This window comes from Periplaneta americana, chromosome 13 (genome assembly GCF_040183065.1).
Source record: "Periplaneta americana isolate PAMFEO1 chromosome 13, P.americana_PAMFEO1_priV1, whole genome shotgun sequence".
In the NCBI taxonomy this organism is placed as follows: domain Eukaryota; kingdom Metazoa; phylum Arthropoda; class Insecta; order Blattodea; family Blattidae; genus Periplaneta; species Periplaneta americana.
In genome coordinates, this window is record NC_091129.1 from 56,762,817 (window position 1) to 56,779,857 (window position 17,041).

Sequence of the window (17,041 nt, forward strand, 5' to 3'; positions counted from 1 at the left end):
AGGGTACAGCATTTAATTTAGAAGGGCGCTAAATTACTGTTCAAAGTCACCTCGGCGTTCAAAGTCACCCCACTTTACGGTATTTTAAAAAAGTATTAAAATATCCTCACAACTTAGAGCATAACAATTCCCGAAATAATCATCCTACATAAAATTATTAAGATAAAAATGATTCAATCTATCGCTTGTAACAATACCTTTATGGTCCTAATAAATTAAGAAATAATTTACATCCAACAGATTTATTTTAAAATGGCCTGCAGTTATTATTTTGAATTTTATTGTACCTTAATAAATTGAGTTAAGGTACAATAAAATTTCATCAAGTTTCAAACAAAGTAATTCCATCTTTCCAACAGGGGGACAATAAATACTTAAAGTAATGCTAAACTCGAAAAACTTATTGGTGCAACTTAATTTCATATTCTATACCACTAACACCAAAAAAAAGTGTCCTATTGTTCATAGTGATTCAAGATGAATAGTTTCTTAGTGTTTGTCCATTCCACTTTTTTTATTGTCCTTCCCATTTCTATTTCTCTCATTTTTAGTAGGTACTTCACATGTAGTATATGTTTTACTTTAATACATATAATGACCATGAAGATATTTGGATATGTCTTACAAAATTCTTGCTGAAGACCATTGTGGTAATATTCTGCCGCATCTGTAGTTTGTACATTTCGAAATTTTCGTGCTTCAGCCCAGAATTCAGGCTGGGGGAGGGGAGGTTGATGTGCCAATGTAGTTTTCCAGAATATAATAATATTCAAAACATTCTCTGATATTAGCTCTACAAAAAATCTGATATCGGTACTTCTGTTGCTGGTAAATAAGAAAGAACGAAATATAAAAATTTTTAACCACTTTCGAATTTCAGGTGCTTTGTGTCTCAGCTGCTGGTTTGATATACTGTTTGTTTCCTTTAATTTTCCAGAGCAAAAACTGTCCTAAGCGAAATTTACACTCTGTAATTTTAACACTGGGAACATTTATTTTGGCAGCATTGTGTGATGCTATTTCATAATATAACAAGAGCTTTAAATGATTAACTGCTAACTACTTACCTGGGTGAAGCAGTTCCTGTGATTTCTGAAGTGAAAACCGTTCAATTTATAAGGAATTTTTTTGTGGAGATGCATTTGATTGTACATGCAAGGTGTAAAAGTGCCTAAACTAACTGACCCCAATGCTGTCATGGAGGCCACACGAAGCCATATATCGTATGGAACCTACAATTTTTTTTAATTAATCGTATGGGGAAATGAAAATTTTGTCTGTAAGGAGCCATACGGCATATGGGTGCCTAAGTTTTGTACGTGGAGATCTATACAGATCTTAGATCATCTCTTCCTGTTCCTACTGTACCTACCGCCTATTTTGTTTGATGTTCATAAACAAAAATTATCAACCTCTTCAGCACTGGAATCCAGAATTATATAAAATAATGGTTGAAAAACAAGAAGTGCTGCAAATATACACTCCAAGATTCATCGAGACAAGTGTGCATCTATGGTGGTGCTACATGGTGTATTCTTTAAATCAAACTTGTACAATTAAATTGTAAAGCAAAACAATTTCTTTACTTCTTCTTTAGTATTAAAAAAAATAATTAAATGACAATTGGAGAAATAGAGAGAGGAGAGTAAAATATATTTCAAGGGAGAAAACAAGGGGTGGGGTGTATGGCCAAGAAAAAAATTACCATGACAGCACTGACCAAACCTAACCTGTTACAGACTCATGTATGTAAGGTGAATAAGCTGAGTATGAAGGAAACTACCTCAGCGCTAATTTAACTCTTATAGATGAACTATATAAAGAACTTCAAGTGTCAATATTGTCTCAAAGGTTTCTGTGTAACAAACTTCATTTAGAAATGCCCATCTGCGATTATGTTAACTGTAGAAGAAGGAAGAAATATTGTCGTCATATGAAGTTACTCAAATTTCCAATTAAGGACAAGGAAAGGCTACAAAAGTTATTTTTGATTTCACCCTTATAAATTGAACGATTTTCACTTCAGAAATCACCGTAACTACCTCAATACTAGTTTCAGTAATTTAAGGACCAGTATAAAGTAAATTTAATTAAAGTGAGAAAGAAATTCGTAAGGGAGGCGGTCAGGAGGGATTGAGGTTGTCTACTAATTCGTTGCAAACAACTATTATAGGCTATTTCATTTGACTAACGATGATTTGTAGAGAGCAAAATACCTACAGTAGGGTAAAGAATCTAAATCAGTACGTTTGAGAACGGATATAAAAGTGTCAGGAAAATAACAGAATTACCGTATATTGCAATTAACTCTGCATTGGCAGAGAAACCGCACAGGGTATCGTAAATCTGCTGAAAATTAGAAAATTGTGTAAAAAAAATGCATTCAGAGCAAATTTTCCAGCCTGATAATATCTCGCCCACGTTATTGACATAATCACCGCCGTCTGGATTGTAATATACTGCCTGCTCTATGACGTCCATTTTGCGTATACAGTCTGCTGAAAAATCTCCGCTAGATAGCAGGTCATACAACACCATACGTAACATTAGTTATAATGGAAATTTAAACGCACTCTGCTTAATAAACACAATTATTCTCAAGTTTTCCTTTAATTAAACTAGATAATATGTGTAAATGTATACCAGAGATAAAAGCTTACCTGGCAAAAATGATGTCCATCCCTTGAAGTCACAACTTCAGAATTTTCCTGGACTGAGGCTTTGAATAGGACACTGGTCGAAATGCAAGCTGTGTTTCTTTCCTTCCAATATTTGCTAGTAGTGGTCGTACAAACTTTGTTATTATAATGTGGCTAACCATCTGTTGATGATTTGGCATACTGCAATTCAATAATGCGCATTCTGAAAGAGGAGAATGCGCAAATGTGCGAATTGTTTTTGTTAATTGAGAAGACTTAGTACAATATGGTACTGCGGCTTCAACGAACTCCTGCAAATGTTTTATTAAGGCAACAAAAGTCGATTTTGGGTATCTAAGCCCTCCTCTGTCTTGGTGATGGATAATTTCATTTAATGGCGTCGACGTTTTAGGCATAGATATATTCCTAATACAACAATCACAACTTACTTTCTCCTCAATTACGCGTATTAAATATCCCCAAATCAAAGCTTGGGAGACAGTTTCTAAATTAATGTCTACTCTGTCATTTGGTACTGTAAGTTTGTCCAAAAGAATCAAAACATGATCAGGAAGAACAAGGTCATTTTCGGTACCGGTATCAGTGATACTATTGCCACCAGTTGGAAAGGTTTCTCCACAATATGCATTATCTCCAGTGACATTGGCTGCTTTGGAAGGTATCATAAGACCAGACTTCAATATTCTTTTGATAGCATATATGTTGCATATATGTGCATCTGTTATATCGTTACTACCACCTCCCAGTCTAACGGTGCTAAAAAGAGCCTCTACTGGATCTCCAGAAAATCTTCTTGTGAAGACGTAGAAAAATCCATTTTTCAAAAGATGTATAATACAATGAACTGTAGAGTTCACAGTGAACAGAAGTGCCTCTGTCGTCTCTTTGGTTAGCCCTTTCAATTTAGCCCGTTTCGATTCAGCCTGAATCCTTGTTATATATCCAACGAAGTATTCCTGTAGCCACTGCAGTCTTTCATCAGCTACAGAATAAAACTGCATGGAATTCAGGTTGCATTGTCTCATATGCTGTGTTCTGTCACTTACGTCATGCACAGTGAAAAATTTATATATACACTTCATGAAATGTACAGATGGGCCAGCTTCTGAGAAGTCTACATTGGTATTGATACGGGCATTGTTACTCTTCATGAATTCAACTGTGGCAGTGACTGCAGGAGAGAAAACGTGTACAGCCGTTAATACATTCATTTTTTCGAAGTTTGTAGGTTCAATGTTTTTTTTTTGGTTAAGTATCGAACGGGCTTCACTGTCAACTTTGCTTGCAGACGATATATTTCCTTCAAATATTTGGAACTTATTAGTCCATCACCGTCAGCCATATCCCTGTCTAGGAATTGAGACCTAATGTTCTTAATCAAATGACAGTAATCAAAACTTAGAAACAGCAGACGTTGAGGATCACAAGGGTGTAGAACACTAAATTTCAGATCTCCATTTCCAAACTGTCGAAACATTGAGACATTTGTTTTATGGTTGTCTGTCACAATTCTCAGTACATAGAATCCACAGTCTTCTACTGCTTTGATTACTTGATTAAACAATTGATACAACTCTTGACCCTGTAAACCTTTAACAAGATAATAAGCTGCTGGTATTGTGAATCTTTTTGAGAGGCCATTCACCACAAAACAAAGTAATTTATTTGCCAACGTTGGATATTTTCCTACGCATTCATCATATATACCCTCTGCATTAACTATTCCGAAGAACTTGTCACTTGTTCTATCGTAAAGAAGCCGTTCTTTTATTGCCATTTATTCGGCGATAATTGAAACAATCTTTTCCATGGGTTCCAGGTTTTCACATTCTATTTGGAGTCTGCTCTTTACCAATGGAGAAATCCCAACATCACAATCAACATTCCCTATGTATCTGTCCAATGTGCTTCGGGAAGGGGCTGATATTAATTTGGACACTCGCGCTTGATCATAACCCTTGGGTGACACTAGTCTCCATGCTAGACAGTAACGGATACTTAATTCTGACCATTCAGGCCTTTTCTTGCCAAAATTATTTATTTGGTCAAGTAAATATACAGCTTTTTTATTTTTTTTTCTTCAGCTAATTCTTTTATAACCGTTAGTTGATCTAATTCTTGATGATGCATTTTTTTTTCAATTCAATTTTCATAGCTGCCATGTTTTTCTCTAGTCTATAAATTTTAGATCGGCGCCTATTAATTTCCCTTCTTGAGCATGCAGAACTGTTATCATCTTTGAGATTAACTTGAACTCCTATCTCACACTTGTATTCAATTTCATCACAAGTTTCTGTGTGGAATTTATTTGACCCATCTGAAAAAAAAAAAAGAACTTTCTTCTAGCAACAATACTAAGATAAAAAATTCAAGCAAATATTAAAAATTTGTTCATAATTAAGTACTTTCCAGAATTCCCGCAAAGTTCTACCTCACTTTCCTTTTTCACTGAAGTGGTTCTTTTCTTACGAGGTGTAATCTTCCGAGATTGCAGATAACTGGGGTAAGCTGGGAAAATGCTTGGTATAACATCAGGCTTTAAACTTTTTTCTTGCAGTTCTCTCTATAGTCTTCTGAACGAAAATGGAGACTACACACACGTGAGTAATCGGTTGGAACCCACCTGCTACTTTTACAGGCACCTTGTCTGGATATAGACGCCAGCCACTTTTCTCTAAGTTCTTTTGCTGAGGGAATTTCGTGATATTTTATTCCTTTTGAATGTGAACTTCCTTGTCTAGATTTACAAAGGGGAACACAACAATTCACCATTTTAAACAGGAACACAGCACCTAATTCATGTCGAAAATTAATATCACGTTTCGCAATAATTTATGACTTTGCACAAACTTTATATACACAAATTAGAGCACAGACAATCAATATTTTCATCATTACTGACTTAAACGAGTATTTAGCTTAGTTAGATGTAATAATTAATCATACAATCACTAACAATCGCCTCAACACTTTAACACCTGCAGATTAGAAATGATGCGGTATGGTGCAGTCACAGTCGCGCTCTAGCGGCAAATTCTAGAAACATTGCTATACGGCGTTTCCAATGTTAAATTTTACCATAGAGCAGGCAGTATATTACAATCCAGACGGCGGTGGACATAATTCAATACCGTAAGACTGATATAAAACGAATACTAGAACAATTTGTTAACCAAAGACGATGTTCAGTAGTTATTTAACAACATACAGAGCAAATAAAAACACAAACGCATATTCTAGCAATAGTTCAGATGAAAAGAAAATGATTAGTACGACCGCTTATTCGTAAAAAGAACACTGCCAGCTGTGTAGCCTACATGAAGCAATATATCAGGTCTACGTTATGAACACGTTGAATTTAATGTGGACGAGAAACGAACAGTTTTTATTTATCTGCTTCCATATCGCATCATATAATACACCTGTAAAATGAAAACATATGGGCCTAGGAAAAGAGGAAACAAGTTTGGGGGAGGGAGTTGTAATTCTTCACCTTTCGGATAAATTTCAGAAGAGGGATACCTGCTTTTCCTTCATATTCAAAAATTGTAATCTTGTTCACACAAAATAAATTAGTGCCTTTTCTTGAGCATCATGATGTGCATTCAACAAACGCAGACAAATCTGATCTTTTTAGTATTTTGTGATAATTGTTGCTAGGGAGGTATTGTATACAGAAAATTAAAAACAATTAGATTTCGTACATCAAATGATGACAGATTATATACTGAACGCAAACAACATTATATCAGCCATGTACCAAAATGTCATCTAAGTGTGTTGATGAATTTGGGTAAAACAAGCTTCTGTATACTACAATTTAGCAACACATCAAAGTCTTATTGTAACATAACCTCACATTACAATGAGAAAGAAATTTGGAGGTGGCATGACGTAAAAATGTCATCCCACAGTCGTATTACTCTACGTACTATTCAGGTACTCTGCCATCTAGTGTTTGTTATTGCAAGCTCATTTCTCGACATTAGCGACGCATAGCGTCCGTTATTTTCCAGTTGCGTCTAAATTTAATATAAGCTTGGTCAATCTGTTTTATATATGATCTAGGGTTAAATGATGGTGTTAAAAGAGGGAGAGTGTTAATGGTTTTCAGTTTCATGTTCAACCATTATATTTATATTCACATGTTAAAACAAGAATGTGATATAAATATTGTGGTTAAACATGTTATTTAAACTGATAAACCATTTACACACTCCTTTGGCGATATGAAAAATACCAGTATGTGTTGGTATAATAGGTATCTGCAGTACCGATCGTGCTCTGTTGGCATAATGGATACCTGTAATACCGATCGGGCCGTATAACAAGGGGTGTAGTTCCGCATTCTGCCGCTATGTGTAACGAGATGTAGTTCCGATGTTTTGCCGCCAAGTGTCTCGACGTCGCGTCAATAGCGTGTCGAAGGTAATGCATTGAGTTGGGGGTCTTTCTATTTATTTGTCTATGGTACATACCGAGATTATCTCGTAAGCAAGAAATAATCGATTTAGAGTTCGTGTCTCGTGATGGTGTTGGTGATTGTGTCATCTGTTGACGATTATTGAACTACATCAAGCCGGCCTCGACTGCAAACCCTAAAGCCTATATAAAAGAGCCATCTGTTAGTATATATGATCTAGGGTAAAACGATAGAGATAATGAAAATAGGTGAGGAGTATGGTGGGGGATGCAAGCTTGGATAGCGAAGTATAATATGTAGAAAATTAGTGAATTCTGAAAATGAAACGTACACAAGAAACAGACATAATAACGAAGATATTGGACAATGGTGTAGTATGTTTTAGTAACAAGTATTATTAGAAACAGTGTGTGTTCGATATAAGTATACTGAAAAGCAAGAACAGAGTCCTAAAATCGTCAATTTTGAATGTTTTAAATTAAGTTGTTAGATTTTAAAGGTGGGAATACTGATCAATTTAAATAGAGTCAAAAGTTAAAATATAAGAGCGTCTGTAATGAATGTAATTGTGGCACCGGATACAAAATTGTGAGGTCCACATTACATGGATGTAAATGTTGACATTAATATATATATCCAGTAAGTTGAATGTGTAAGCTCATACCTTACTGTTGGGGGGGCGGGGGGGAGGACGGTTGGTCGTCCCCCTTCTTCTCATCTTGGTCCTGATGTTCTGGAATTTCATCCTCTGTGTAGACCCTCTTCAACTTCCCCCCTCCACAACCGTGAAGCGCCCGGTGTTTCTGTTTTCGTGGGGTACGAAGATCCTCAGCACAGGCGTCTCTTCCGCTGCCAATTCCCCGTCCTGGCCAGCAAGGGCGTTGTAGTCTGGCTCTGATGGTCGAGGCTTGTATTTGCTGTAATCGGTCACCTTGATTTCCTTTTCGGAGGGGGAATTGAGGTCCTCCTCCTGCAGACGGGGCCGCCTATGTCTGTCCTTCAGTATCACCTCTTTCGGGTGGACCCCCAGAGGTACCCTGCCTTTGTCCCCGGTCACGATGCAATAAATCCCGTAGCCTGTGTCCAGTAGAGAGCCTACACCGATCGTTGTTATGGCGGTTGTAACCAGCCTCTCTGGTTTTACTAACTCCCGAATTCTTGCATTTTGCGTAACGAATTTCAGAGCTGATCTGAACATCTTGGCTTACTCAGAACGTATGTAACACAGCAACGGCATTGCTATTGTTGTCATGCATCGTCTCCATAGCGACCGCAGTTGTTGTTTCACTAAGTATCGTCAAATACTCTACAATGATAATACCGGAAAGTTCACGGTAAAAGTGGCTAATGACTCGTCAGTGCCATCTAGCGGCAGGGATTGTAGGCAGCGAGGATGATGTGACAAATAGCGCGTTGAACTGTGTTATGAGCTTTGTTCTTCGACAAACACAAGATGTCCTAAGGATTATTCTCATTAGTTGTAGCCTACACAATGTCAGTTAAATGTGGAAATGTTTGTTCTACAGTATGTTTTGTAAAAATATGCCTAGCAAAATATACTAGATCTTTCTTCACATTTCCAACAGCTAGAGATTGGGAGTAGCCATATAAACACCAGTAGAATGTTACTTTTCTGTTACAAGATGATGATGATGATGATGATGATTACTACTACTACTACTACTACTACTACTACTAATAATAATAATAATAATAATAATAATAATAATAATAATAATGGCTTTATTTAACCTGGCAGAGTTAAGGCCGTAAGGCCTTCTCTTACACTCAACCAGAATTAAAACTAGCTTACATAGTTGAACATAAAACTGGATCGGAATTACATACTGATACAATTTAGGTACATAATGAGATCAAAAGAGGTAGTTACATAAAATTTACCTCATAAAATAAAAATAAACATAGTGAAATACATATTAATGTTGTTAGAATCAAATACGAACGGGGATTCCCAGAGTAGGTCTACATATTGATGACCAGTTTGTTATTTCGCGAAGCTGTCTTGTTAAATTCAGTGGATATCGATTTATATTTTTAATTAATTATTTAATTAATTCGTTCATTTATTCCCACACTAATTCAATCATTTATTCACTCATTTATAAACCTATTCATTCATTTATATTTTTATTTATTTTTATATTTTATTTTTTCACTTATATAGGCCTACTTATTCATCCATTTATTTATTTATTTATTTATTTATTTATTTATTTATTTATTTATTCAATCAACCATTTCAATATTTATTCATCCGTTTGTATACTTATTGATCCAGTTATATATTTATTCATCCATTTAAATATTTATATATCCATCCATTCAAATATTTATTCATTAATTTATATATCTAGTCATCCATTTATATATTTATTCTTACATTTATATATTTATTCGTCCGCTTAAATATTTACTCATCCATTTATATATTAATTTATCCATTTACATATTAATTCATCCATTTATAATAATAATAATAATAATAATAATAATAATAATAATAATAATAATAATAATAAAAATAATAATGGGTTTATTTAACTTGGCAGAATTAAGGCCGTAAGGCCTTCTCTTACACTCAACCAGGATTAAAACTTGCTTACACAGTTGAACATAAAACTGGATCGGAATTACATACTGATACAATAGGTACATAATGAGATCAAAAGAAGTAGTTACATAAAATTTACCTCATAAAATAAAAATAAACATAGTGAAATACATATTAATGTTGTTAGAATCAAATACGAATCACATAAAAACAGAAGCCGGTAATGTACACAGTAAAAATAAAAATAAACACATTAGTATACATATTAGTATTAGATTAAAATTAAATAGGATTTACATAATTAAACCAGAAACCGAAAATTCAATAAAATGTACACAAAAATAGATTAGTAATGAAAAACAACAACAAAGTGGCGTTAAGTGATAAATAAACACGATTTAGATAAGAAAATAAGAAAAAAATAAAAATAAATACAGTGGAACACATTCCATAGGTCTGGCAACTCATCATAAGATATTTTTCTAATTTACATTAAAGGAAATTAAAGTTTGGTAGCCCTTTATATGTTTATTCAACCATTATTTATTCATATGTATATATTTATTCATCCATTTAAATATTTATTCATCCATTTACATACTTACTCATCCATTTGTATATTTAATAAGCAATTTATTTATTTTTTAATGAATTCATATATTTATTCATCCATTTATATACTTACTCATCCATTTGTATATTTACTCACCCATTTATATATTTAATAAGCAATTTATTTATTTATTAATGAATTCATATATTTATTCATCCATTTATTATTTCTCACCCATTTATATATTTTCTCATTCATTTATATATTTATTCATCCATTTATACATATATTCAGCAATTTATATGTTTAATAAACAATTTATATATTTATTAATGAATTCATATCTTTATTAATGAATTCATATATTTATTCATCCATTCAATATTTACTCACCTATTTATATATTTACTCATCCATTTATATAATTACCCATCCATTTATATATTTTCTCAACTATTTAAACATTTACTCATCCATTTATATATTTATTAATCCATTTAAACATTTATTCAGCAATTTATATACTTAATAAGCAATTTAAAAAATGTATTAATGAAATGTATGCTTACTCATCAATATTACTTACCCATTTATATATTTAATCGTTCATTTATGTACTTACTCATCCATTTATATATTTAATCGTCCATTTATGTACTTACTCACCCATTTATATATTTAATCGTCCATTTACGTACTTACTCACCCATTTATATATTTAATCGTCCATTTATGTACTTACTCATCCATTTATATATTTAATCGTCCATTTATGTACTTACTCACCCATTTATATATTTAATCGTCCATTTATGTACTTACTCACCCATTTATATATTTAATCGTCCATTTATGTACTTACTCATCCATTTATATATTTAATCGTCCATTTATGTACTTACTCATCCATTTATATATTTAATCGTCCATTTATGTACTTACTCATCCATTTATATATTTAATCGTCCATTTATGTACTTACTCACCCATTTATATATTTAATCGTCCATTTATGTACTTACTCATCCATTTATATATTTAATCGTCCATTTATGTATTTACTCATCCATTTATATATTTAATCGACCATTTATGTACTTACTCACCCATGTATATATTTAATCGTCCATTTATGTATTTGCTCATCCATTTATATATTTAATCGTCCATTTATGTACTTACTCATCCATTTATATATTTAATCGTCCATTTATGTACTTACTCATCCATTTATATATTTAATCGTCCATTTATGTACTTACCCATTTATATATTTAATCGTCCATTTATATACTTACTCACCCATTTATATATTTAATTGTCCATTTATGTACTTACTCATCCATTTATATATTTAATCGTCCATTTATGTACTTACTCATCCATTTATATATTTAATCGTCCATTTATGTACTTACTCACCCATTTATGTATTTAATCGTCCATTTATGTACTTACTCATCCATTTATATATTTAATCGTCCATTTATGTATTTACTCATCCATTTATATATTTAATCGTCCATTTATGTACTTACTCACCCATTTATATATTTAATCGTCCATTTATGTATTTGCTCATCCATTTATATATTTAATCGTCCATTTATGTACTTACTCATCCATTTATATATTTAATCGTCCATTTATGTACTTACTCATCCATTTATATATTTAATCGCCCATTTATGTATATACTTACTCATCCATTTATATATTTAATCGTCCATTTATGTATTTACTCGTCCATTTATATATTTTCTCATCCATTTATATATTTGCTCATCCATTTATATATTTACTTACAAACAAATGGCTTTTAAGGAACCCGAACGTTCATTACCGCCCTCGCATAAGTCCGCCATCGGTCCCTATCCTGTGCAAGATTAATCCAGTCTCTACCATCATATCCCACCTTCCTCAAATCCATTTTAATATTATTCCCCATCTAAGTCTATTTCCCTCCTGCTTCCCAACCAACACGCTATATACATTTCTGGATTCGCCCATACGTGCTATATGCCTTGCCCATCTCAAACTTCTGGATTTAATGTTCCTAATTATATCAGCTGAAAAATACAATGCATGCAGTTCTGAATTGTGTAACTTGCTCCATTCTCCTGTAACTTCATCCCTCTTAGCCCCAAATATTTTCCTAAGAACCTTATTCTCAAACACCCTTAATCTCTGTTCCTCTCTCAAAGTGAAAGTCCAAGTTTTACAACCATACAAAACAACCGGTAATATAACTGTTTTATAAATTCTAACTTTCAGATATTTTGACAGCAGACTAGATGACAAAAGCTTCTCAACCGAATAATAACAGGCATTTCCCATATTTATTCTGCGTTTAATTTCCTCCCGAGTGTCATTTATATTTGTTACTGTAGTTCCAAGATATTTGAACTTGTCCACCTCTTCGACGGATAAATCTCCAATTTTTATATTTCCATTTCATACAATATTCTGGTCATGAGACATAATCATATACTTTGTCTTTTCTGGATTTACTTCCAAACCTATCTTCTTACTTGCTTCAAGTAAAATTTCCGTGTTTTTCCTAATCGTTCATAGATTTTCTCCTAATATATTCACGTCATCCGCATAGACAAGCATCTGATGAAACCCGTTCAATTCCAAACCCTGTCTGTTATCCTGAACTTTCCTAATGGCATATTCTAGAGCGAAGTTAAAAAGTAAAGGCGATAGTGCATCTCCTTGCTTTAGCCCGCAGTGAATTGGAAAAGCATCAGATTGAAGCTGGTCTATACGGACTCTGCTGTACGTATCACTGAGACACATTTTGATTAATCGAACTAGTTTCTTGGGAATACCAAATTCAATAAGAATATCATATAGTACTTGTCTCTTAACCGAGTCATATGCCTTTTTTAAATCTATGAATAACTAATGTACTGTACCCTTATATTCCCATTCTTCTCCAATATCCGTCGAATACAAAAAATCTGATCAATAGTCGATCTAGTAAGCCTAAAACTGCACTGATGATCCCCAATAATTTCATCTACGTACGAAGTTAATCTTCTCACAAGAATATTGGACAAAATTTTGTACAACGTCAACAAAAGTGATATTCCTCGAAAGTTATCACAGTTAGTCTTGTCCCCCTTCTTAAAAATAGGTACAGTTCTCAAAAGAAAAAGTGGCCGCTCTCTTGAAACAAAGTTCCCTTCGGGTATCTTCGCTACAATTCGGAGACAGGCGATGTTACATGTATGAATTATTTTAGATCAATCATTTTCTAAGTAATTAAGAAAATCGATTAAACATTTATTTGGTTGATTTACTAGATTTTTGGACTATTTTCATTTCTACAAGCTTTTTTTATTCTTTATATTTTTAACAATCGATCTCGTCATGTTGAATTTCAAGTGCTATCGTACTGCAGTCAGATGTATGAATCCACCTCTGCCCACGTGACAAAGCCAGCACAGTGCTCTCAGCTGCCGCTCACTAGAGTCTATACCGCTCACAGCTCTTACATGTTCCAGTTGCCCGACCCTGCTCTACAGTACATCTCAACTGTTTTCCTTTCCCAGTTAATCTTGTAAGTCGAAATTTGAAACCTTGGCGCAAGAATAACTCATGAAGGACCTCTCTTATTGATAGGCCACGTTTAGTAGCGAGTTGTGATAGCGGAGAAGTGGGGCTAGGAGAAGGTAACCTCGCGACCTATGCGTGCAATATGCCGACCTGAGATAACATACAGTATCATCGGTTCAAAAACAGCTCCATAGCCTGTACTGATCGTTCATTAAATCTCTGTCTCTGCGTAACGTCACAGTTTGCATTTACAGGGAAAAGAAATAGCAAAATGTTGTAATGCTTTTTAATACTATGCTAAAAAGCATGAGATTTCTGCGGAAGAGATTATAGGATCGAAGACTCATTCGAGAATGACAGAACATTATTGATCGGCGTTGCAGGAATATCACAAAAGTTAAACGCTTTAGGGCAGTCTCTGTGAGTCTTCGATAGTCACCGATTTGACTTTCCACAATTGGTGGCAGAAAGGAAAAGATGTTAGAAGGAAACACGTCCAAAAAGTTTATAATAGTAGATAGGGTAAACATTGGTAATTTCGTGGCAGTGGTTATTTCGTGATACTTTTTCTTTGCTCTTTTGTGAACTAACCAATGGTGTTACGAGATCCAAATTTCCACCAAGGGATTGCATATGTTGTCCAGTTTCCAGAAACATACAGCTAAGCTTTGTGTGACTATTGTAGTTGCTTCAGTGAGGTTTTATGTTTGGAGAGAGCAACTTTGCGTCGACTTCTCAGGCATACAAATTTTGTGGATGTTTGTAATTACATTACAGGCTTATTACTAAAGATAAGCATATGATATTTGGTACAAAGATTGATTGTATCTTCATGAAATTTTAGGAAATGTTTTTGGAATTTTAGATACATCTGTAGTCGCCATATAGACTTAGCTTTTCTGATAGAAATCTTAGCTGTTTGAGGCGAAATTTTGTTGAGCATTAAGTGTTACAATTTTTAAAATAGTATAAATTGTATTACAATAGGAATTTTAGAAATCTGAAGACAAGATGTGATAACAAAAAAGAAAACGGAGACGCAATGGGTTCAGTGTAGCTTCTGTTTGATTTGTTATCATGCTAAGTGTCAATGATAAGTGCTAGATGACTTGCAAGAATTGTGACAGAAGATGGAACATGGCTCCACCATTTTGGACCGGAGACAGAGGCAGACAATGGAGTGGCATCATGCAAATTCACCAAAGAAATAGAAATTCAAATGTACACCTTCGGCAGGAAACGTTATGGCTACTGTGTTTTTCGATTCAGAAGGACTCTTGCTTGTGGACATCATGCCACACGGAACCACCATTAATTCTGACGGGTATGTTCCAACTCTCAAGAAACTTCAAGTTCGACTGAGTCGTGTTCGACGACATCGGGAGAAGCAGGATGTTCTGGTATTGCACGACAACGTACAGCCATATGTCAGTCACAAGACCACAGACCAGATCAGAAAATTCGTATAGAAAACACTGAAACATCCGCCTTACAGTCCTGAACTGGCACTGTGAGATTACCATCTCTTTGGTAAACTGAAGGATCCCTTCGCGGAACGGGGTTAGAAGATGACTCCCTTGTGCACGCTGCTAAAGAGTGGCTCAGACGTGTTGGTCCAGACTTCTACCGTGCTGGTCTACAGGCCCTCGTTCCTAGGTTACGTAAGGCAGTTGAAAGGGACAGGGATTATGTGGAAAAGTGACATTTTGTTCCTTAAGGATGCATCTACATTCTGTGAAAATAGCAAAGCTGTAGGATAAAAATATAATTTTTAAACAAACGTTATGCATTACTTTTGGAGTTACCCTAGTAATATAGGCTATAGTAAAGTCCGTAATAAAAGTGTTCCCTTTTCAATTTCAATTTTTACTTTGATTTCATTCTTATTATGTGTTGATATGTATTTATATGTTTTCTTGCTATGAATATTAGACGGAATTACTATGTTTGAAGTCTTGTAACAATAAATGAGAATTTCATTTGACTTTAATGAATTTGTCCACAATTCTTCTACCTCTCACGAAATTATCAATGCAATATCACGAAATTACCAAGGTTATCACGAAATAACCAACCTTTCAGCTTAAGTTGTAAAAGTGGTTTTTGGCACATATTCAAGAACGCTTTTATGTCTCCAGATTTGTACAGCAAGTTATCGTCTTTTAGATGTAAAAATCGGAATAAGGATATATTTACACATTTGCATTTTAAATTAGTTTTCATGAAATTATCACGAAATTACCAATGTTTACCCTATAGGTTGCGAAACTGGATTTCTTGATAGTGGTCTTCTCATTTATAAATGTGGCTAAACTACTGATGACTACCACCAAGAAATGAATCCACCATCCGCGAGAAATGGCTGAGGGAGCGAGTAACTCCGAACTTGCCACCTGTCTCTGTAACAGTGCGCGTCAACCGTGAAAGGAATATGCTTACTATTGCGTCATCTATTGGAGCGAAGTAGATAATATTACCGTTATAACGTCAGTTTAAAAACCATGCGCTGTCCTGCATATGTTATTTCCTGTATGGAGAGATTAAAAGACCAGGAGACTAAGAGTGATCTAATTTTGTAACTAGGGTAGTATCAATATGTGTGTGTATCAATGTTATTGTTTGTGCTGTGGGAGCTAGCCAATACAGATACGAGTACCCACGTGTGTGACCTTATGACATCTTATGACATCAACATTCATTCACAGCATTACCCCGCTTCGTCTCAGTCCCCAAAGACTTTCTCGTGGTTGGAGTACAGTACTATGGACGAAATAATTGGATTGAGTAGAGATGATGGAAATGATACTGTACTCCAACCAAGAGAAAGTCTCAGGGGAATGAGACGCAGCGGGGTGATGATGTGAATGAATATTGATCTCATAAGGTCACACACGTGGGTACACGCATCTCCATTGGCTAACTCTCAAAGTACAAACGATAACACTGATACACACATATTTATACTATTTATATTTATATTTATATTTGTACTTCAACCATCCGCGCGCCCTACCCACCCCGTGCTCTACACCTATCCCACCTGACACAACTAGTCACGTAGTGGAGATGTGCCCCACATGTTGATACCTGAATGAATAACCAACAGGAACTTTCTATCTTCGAACGCTTTAAACTATACCGAATTTCGTTACGCCAACTTTTCTAACCGGCTGACGGAATTATAAAACAAAGAGCTGGGAGTTCCTACAGATTTGTAATAAAGTATCGTAACTTGACTAGTTTGTGAACATGTTTGTTGCATTATTAAA